The sequence below is a fragment of the Thunnus maccoyii genome, chromosome 8, assembly GCF_910596095.1.
Source record: "Thunnus maccoyii chromosome 8, fThuMac1.1, whole genome shotgun sequence".
NCBI lineage: Eukaryota > Metazoa > Chordata > Actinopteri > Scombriformes > Scombridae > Thunnus > Thunnus maccoyii.
The window spans coordinates 25212600-25220687 of NC_056540.1; positions in this window are offsets into that span (position 1 = coordinate 25212600).

An 8088-nucleotide genomic window follows, 5' to 3' on the forward strand; every position below is an offset into this window, starting at 1 on the left:
TTCAGGTACAGTATGTTTACCTGATGTTTTTTTTCTCTTAGACTAGTATGTAAGTTAGACAGTTGAACAAAATAACATATTAAATGTTCCACCCTTCCCTCAGGTTATCTCAGAACTTAGATCTGTTTCCTCATTATATGACGACCGCCCTACATTTTGGGAAACCAGAGCTCTATTTGTGGTTTGCTAACAATGTTGTTGAGCGAGCATTGAGAGGGGAAAGGGTTTTAAAGACTGCATCCAATGAACACAAAACTTTACGCAGTGTGATTCGGGTCGTCCCGGATATCATTTAATATTTGTGAGAGAAATGTGCTTCAAAGGATCAAAGACTGTGGTCTTAGATCATATTGTAAAAAGTCCAGCAATGACTGATGTCAAGCTTTTGTGAACAAAGACGGGCTGCCAAAATCAATTTTACAATTTTCATTCCTCTTCTTTTTTGAGGTTTTTGGTGCAGAGAAGTTACAGTGCTTTGGCCAGTTTATGTTGTTGCATGTTCAAAACATGAGAGCGTTGCAGATGGATGGTGTGAGTTAATGATATTTCTCTAGATCTGCACCTGTTTTTTTTTTTGTTCTATTAACATCGTAGCGTTATAATTCACCAGGGTTTCATCGCATCATCTGACATGCCTCAAACTGATACAGATTGAGATTTTATTAGACCCATCTAGAACATTGTAACATGCAATGAACTTGACATTCCTCCTCCAGAGTCTCAGAATATACAAGTGTTTTCATGGGCTGAGTAGTACTCTGCATAAACTGGTAAACTGGTATTAATGTGTAAAGTCAGTGGAGTTCTCCTTTAAGTCTACACTGTAATCAAAGCATATGTTTGTGCAGCCATCCCCATCATAATGTGATATAAATCTGAACGTTTTGTCTGGATGAGGTGAAACAAGTTCGTGCAGAGTGTAAACCCACACGACATGCAGTACAATGATATGATATATGAACGTGATCAGATTGCAGCCAAAGGTGGAAATACGATCCGTGTTGGTGAGAAAGTGCAGCCCACAAAAACTGCAATGACTCACCCTGAAGTTTGTATCCTCCTCCGCTTCAAACATGACAGCAGCCGAAATAACCTGTTTGTAGAGTTGTAAAGGCTGAAAAGATATACCTGTCTGCCTCTAATGAATAGAGAATACAAACGTTACAGTATCATGAGCCGGTATCTGCCATGTTGTTGTTTTTGTCTACTCGACTCTTTTGAGAAACGCTGATGTTTGGCGTCTGGAGAGGAAAAAGCAAAAAGTGTCTAAAACAGCTTCTCCTCTGTCCTGAGTCTACGGCTCAGCTGACAAGATCTAACTAAGCATAAAAAGCTTTCCACGGTGAAAACACTTCAAAGAGGATTTCTTTGGAAGTACTACGATGCCTCAGGACATCACGCTGCAGAACTCACAATGTCTGCCATAAAGATTAATATGCAATCCAGTTTTGAACTGTAGCTATAAAGAGATATGGAGCTTTAACATGAAATATGGTCAAACGATGTAGATCTACTTATTTAGTGAGACTGATTTCTGGCTTGAGTCTTGCTTATCAAAACAGCAAGTATTGAAGCATTAAAGAAGGACTGCTCTAGCAATTAGAGTCAGTGAACAACTCTTAGAGGGTTTGCAGGTCTTGGAATTCCCCTTTAAAATTTCCTACTGATACTTCCTTAAGCCTGATGAATGTAAAGAGGCTTTGGGGGATTTCTTTTTGATAGTTTATCATTTTAATATGGCTGATTGTCAGTTAAGTACATTCATATTGGATTAATAAAATGATAAATCTCAAGTCTGTGCATAGAAACACACTTAAAACACTTCTGCATTGCATTTTGAAATCTGGTCTGAATCAATTTATCTTTTCCCTCCTTTGCCAAAACAGATGGAAGGCTTCAGCGAACAGATGCAAGAGAGATGTTATCCATTTGTTTGTTTCCTGTGTTATAAAAAAAAGTCCAAAGTCAGTACAAAAAAAAAAAAAAAAGTGTGCTGTCCTTACATGCACCATGTTGCTCAATAAAACACATGGAAAAGACATTTCATGCTGAGAAATGTAAAAAAAAAAAAAAAAAAAAAAAAATGTTTTGTGTAAGAAGTGTTATAAACAAGATGTGTTACTATGTGGACACAAAAGACAACATGTTCTACTTGAGATTCTTGTATCTGCTGAATTATTCAGTCTAAACCTGAATGTTAGACCTGTTAGCTTTGAATATTGTGTTTTTGTTACCTATCAATAAAACAATAAATAATAAATAAACCTTTACTAACTCAGAAAACTGTACATTTGAGTTTTCTGGGATCTGAATAAAAAACTAATTGGAAAAAATATCATACATCTAATTTTGCACACTGTATAAATATACAAAATTACTTTGAAAACAATAAAACAAACCAAATATTTGTATATGAATTTATTAGATTCTTGCTGTAGTTTGTAGTTGTAAGATATGTTGTTTGTGTTGTTTGGAAGGCAGATTTCTTGTCACCGAGATGTTTTCATGTTCCTTTTATGCAAAGTTAGTCTAAACATGTTTGTCTTTGTGATAAAGGAACTTGAGACTGATAACTATCTCCTCATCTGACTGTGAATACGAAGCTAAACAACCAGATTTCCCAAACTGTTGGAGAGAGAGAGAGAGAGAGAGAGAGAGAGAGAGAGAGAAAGAGAGAGATCTGTTTATAGGGAAGGCAGGCAGAAAGAAAGCGAACAGATCAAATGAAAAACAACAACACTAGGTCAAAACCTAGTAAAGAGGGCTTCTACTTTGAAACAGATACTGGAGTTGACGGCATTTGGCTGACCGATGGTCTAGATGGTAACCCATAGATTTGCAAAACTCTCACAGGATTTGTAGTTAATAGTAACTTTATCCCACACAACGTTTCAAGTGATCATTTTAACCCAAACCATGATCTTTCTCAAACCCTAACTGGGTGGTTTTTGTGCTTAAACCTAACCAGACTTTAACCACAGCGTTGTCACATCATAAAACAGTGAGACAAGAATATTTCGATGCGGCTTGTGAGAGTTTTGCAAATCTAGGCTTACCCTCGACACACAACCATCAGTCAGTCAGTCACAGTCTTGGGCGTTTATAGGGCTGGCCCCGCTGTTGTGATCCAGCCAAACATCACAAAAGACAAACAGGAAAAAATGCAAAAATGTAAATGGCTGATGTCAGAATGGATCCAGATTGAATGTGGTTTAACAAACAATCTGAGTGTTCCTGTTTCAGGCCAAAACGCCGCCTGTCCAACTCTTTCCAAAATAAACAGCTAACGCTAATGAGGCTACAGAGCCGCAGTTATGCTAATAATCTCTTAAATGATGGAATCTAAACCCCGAGAAACTTTTTCTGTATAAAACACGCCCTTGATCAAGTTCCAGAGGACCAGAACTTTCCAGCTTCTTTTCTTTTCTTATTGACCCTGTTTGGTTCTTTGTGTTTGTTAAATCATCATCATAAAGGGGCATTAAGTGATCAATGGCTTTTATTAACATCTACTGGTGCCCATTAGGAATCACAACAGCTTCCTCTCACGCTGTCACTGGCCTGTACTAACACAAACAAACAAAAGAAGTGAAAAGGCGCAATTCAACAGAAACATCTATAGTCATAACGCAAAACATTTCCAAAGAATCTTTGTCTCTTTTTCCACTAATCAGCAGTTGAGGGTTTTGGTCCATGGAGTGTGTAACCATCACAAGAATGCACAGAATTTAACAGACTGTCCATCTCGGTTTGTTTTGAAATTCCTTGGACACAATTTAATGCAGCATCTATCCAGAAAGTTTCCCAATTTTCAGATATAATTACAGATATGTAACACACAGAACAGCCAACTGTATATTTCAGGTCTATGTTCATCTGGAGGATCTGGATTCAAGTGTCTGTGTCAGAAAGCGTCTGCTCTGCTGAAGTGCCCTAAATTTTAGAGCTTCGAAGATGAATTGATTAGTCAATTGACTGCAAATTAATCAAATAATCATTGTAGTCATTTTTTTACACAAAAATGCAAAACATTTGCTGGTTGCAACTTCTCAAATGTGAGGATTTTATGTTTTTCTTTGTCTTCTGTGATGTCAAACCAAATATCTTTTGGGTTTTCCTGAGCAAGATCAAAGTATCAGATAGAGGTTTTGGTATTGGCTTCTACATACATAAATAAAAAAACCTCCCTTTCTTATTGTTGAAAATAAAGTAGTAATGTTGCTTCTTTTTTTGCCTCTTTTACCTTCTTTACATAATTCAATTTCATGGCAACAGGGAATATTTTATTTTATTTCATTGAACAAAATAAAGATTCATTCAGGTTCAGTTCCAGTCCAAAATGAGGCAGCTAAGCTGGAATAAAGTTGAACAGAGTGTCACTGCAGTCCATCATTAGCATCTCAATTTCCCCATCATCTAATTACAATAATCAGAACAGCCAGTTTCAACACACTATCTTTGTTGTTTTCATTGTCTTTTTTTTTTAACCTTCGCAATAGCATCCACATGTGTCTGTCTGTGTCAAACATTGGCTCAAATACTCTGAAATGTCCGATTCATCAAAACACAGTGATTATTGCTGATTAGAAAATCGTTTTTCTGAGGTTATTCCAACCACATAAAATCAAACAAAGCTATTTTTTTATTTTCTCTGTGAGTCACGGACTAATAACAACCAGGAGGTGCCCGGCACACAGTGAACTGACAAAACAGCAGCTGTGTCAGCCTCCCTTACCATAGTTCATAAAAAGGTCGGGTATCATTCCTCAGCACAAAGATTTAACCTTAACTAGGGATCAGCCTCTTTCAAAACATAATATTTTATATTTTACATTACTCTTCCTATTCATCCAAGGAGACTAACTGCCAAATAATATGACACTTCTATTAGTTATGGTGAAACAAAACCTTAAACACAGGGCTCAAAGTGTTCCTCATAGTATTTTTGCACTCTGATGTAAAAGTTTGCACAAATATCCCTAAAATGCAAAAGGTGAAAATCTGGAAGGTGAGAATCAAGAATCAAGTCAGAACCTGGAAGTTAAAGCTTCAAAGGTGTTTAGTTTAATATTTACAAGTAAGACAAAATAGCCATTATGAGATTTGGTGCAAGTCCATGTTTACAATGACCGGAAAGCGTGACAAGGAAAATTACACTTTATATGTTTGTAGCGATAACGAGCTGAGCACCTTTTTGCCTTTTTTAGAAGGGCTTGAATGTCTGGAAATGTGAGTTCCAAGTAGTTAACTTTTAAGCCAGAAGTGTCAGATGTTCGCTCTGAAATGCAGCAGTTGTTTTGAGCTAAAACTGCTCTCAGGAGGTTCAAGAGGTTCAGCTGAACCTGATCAGACTGTCTTGTTACATCAGTGCACACACATAATTTGTTATTATGAATATAAACAGTGTCGAAAAAATGCTAATTTTTGAGATTTCTGGAGCAAGAGTGTGAAAGGGAAGAAAAAAAACATGGATGGGAAAACAAACTGTTCCTCTAAATCGTAGCTGTGGTTGATTAACACATTTCTAAGAGTGAACGGTTAATGTGCCAAAGAGGTCAAATGAGTGAAAGCTCTGTTTACACATGATTAGATATGAGATATATTCCTTAGATCTGCACAGAATGAACAGAACTCAAATGAAATCTCATCTTGGTTCAGTTTACATTTATTGCATCTTAGTTGGACTGAAATTCCCAACTTAATACTACTGAAAAAAACAAAAAATTAAATCTTTATTCAAGTGATTGTTATTGAAACAGGTGGTGTTCACCTGTATTCTAAGTTACTGCCATGAGGAGTATTAAATTGTTTCATGATAAAATATGGACTGTAAACAACTTTTCTTAAACAAACTAAAAAGTAAACAGGCTATACTTCTAACCTGGATTGAACACAGCGATCAAAGGACAACAGTCTGATCTGTACAGTAATTATCGAGCTTGTCGGTGCGTCGCCCGCTGTCTCCACAGTCACTCACTTGCTTAACCTTCAACATTCCTGACTGCTTTTACCTACAATTTACAAGAGCTTAGTCAGAGCTCATGACGTTAAACTGGCACCTTGAAACTGACATCTGCAACCATTTGTTACTTTCCTGACTTTTGTTAAACAAACAGAGAAGCTTTAAACCGCGTGTCAGTCAAATCTTGTTCTCACAGAAAACCATTATCACTGTGACAGGCAATCAAGACAATGAAAACACGTAGGAGTTATTATTATTAGCTTACAACGTCACTTCTGACGGAGTGTTTCATCCTGACATAGAAGATACTTACTGAACTTGTTTTTCATATGCTATATCTAAAAATTGTAAAGTATTATACTTTCTATTTGTTAATTCCAAAGCTGTATTATTTTAAATCTGTACCTCACTTTTTCACAAACTTAATCATACCTTAACCTCAGTTGGCCACAACCAAGATCCTTTTCTAATCTAAAGACCTATTACAAAGCAGGATTTGTTAGTAGAATCAAAATCACAAGAACTTTAAAAGATATTCTGGTTGTCAGAGTTTATTAAGATTTTATTAAACGAGTTACATTTTTATTGTATGTATTATATGTCAGGATCAGAGAGAATATTTCATCTGATCCAATTTAGTCTTACATTCGTGGTGGGTGAACAACGCTGACAGATTTATTTCCACTCGAGGCTGTACAAGTAAACATAAAGGCTGAGAACATGATATAGGTCACAAAGCTAATGCTGGCACGAGACAACGTGCACACCCATGGAAACATGACCAGACCCCTGAATAATTCACACGTCATGTAATGGGATAGCTCTGAGATCTCACACACTGAAAGGCCACTCATTCACAGGCTCCAGGATATACATTGTGATGTTGGCGTAGGCAAGGACCTAGAAACTGAAGTAACAGAGAAGGTTTTCTACTGATGCGTTGCTGGTCTACAAATCGAGTCGCCTACTGCAGATGTAAATATCTCATGTTCTGACATATGAACACTGTTTGGAAAATACATGAACATGGTGGTGTTTACATCCACTGCACTGGGGGGTTGAGTAAGTTGTTTCATATACTGTCTGATCATATATCGTATGTCCACGTCCTGCTGCTAACACAAGTGAATGTCCATCAAATGTCACATCACTAAACTAAGATGCATGTTATCGTTGCAAAAAATGGTTAAAACCTTGATGCAAGCGTCCTGACTAAGGTAGAGTTTTAACTGGCATAACATGAGAGAAGTTTAACATAAAAGAGGATCAGGGTTTTTCTTCTTAGACTTCTTGGGCTGGATCAGGAACCTGCCCAGTTGCAGGGTTGAAAGGCCTTTTAAGACATTTTAAGTGACACTGGACTACACAAATAAACTCATCAAGTCCTACAAATTAAATAAAATAATGCATTATTTGTAACTCTCCTTTAGAATGACTGGTTTGGAAGTTTGGACCAATGGATATGAAACTTTCTCGGTTGAATCATCAGTTCAAGAGATGAACAACTGCAAAAACCGCAAAAATCTGGTTCTTTTAAAAACATTCAAAGGTACAAGCCTCTACACAAAAAAAAAAAGTAAAATGCAAAGTTAACTTCCAAGATGCATTTTGGTAAGAAACATTCAATCATAGAGCTTCAGATTCTGTTACCTGCGCTGCTAACGGTGGGCTAGACGAATACGCTCTTAAGAAAACGAGAAAACACAATCTGTAGCTTAAATCAATTAACTTTAAAATTCTGGTTTGGATGAATTTGGCAATTGTGGCACCGTTTTTTTGTTCACGAATACAAAAGAAATATATTTTTTTTTGGTATTTGCTGCAGCTGTGACAGGGTTTCTTCTCTGAGGATCATGGGTATTGTAGTATTTAGAGCCATATGCCGAACTGACAGGTGTCTTAGAGGCGAAGCTGAAATAATTAAACTGATAATAATAATAATAATAACAATAATAATAGGTTTAGGTTTGTGTTTTCAAAAGAACAAACATTTTGAATCCTCTGTTGATTGACTGCCTCTTGCCTCATGTTTGAATTCTGTGTCTGAAGCAACTTTGCATTATGTTCATGATGAGGCGGCTTAATTATTTACCAGTTTGTCCTCATTAACTCTGACCACAGTGACC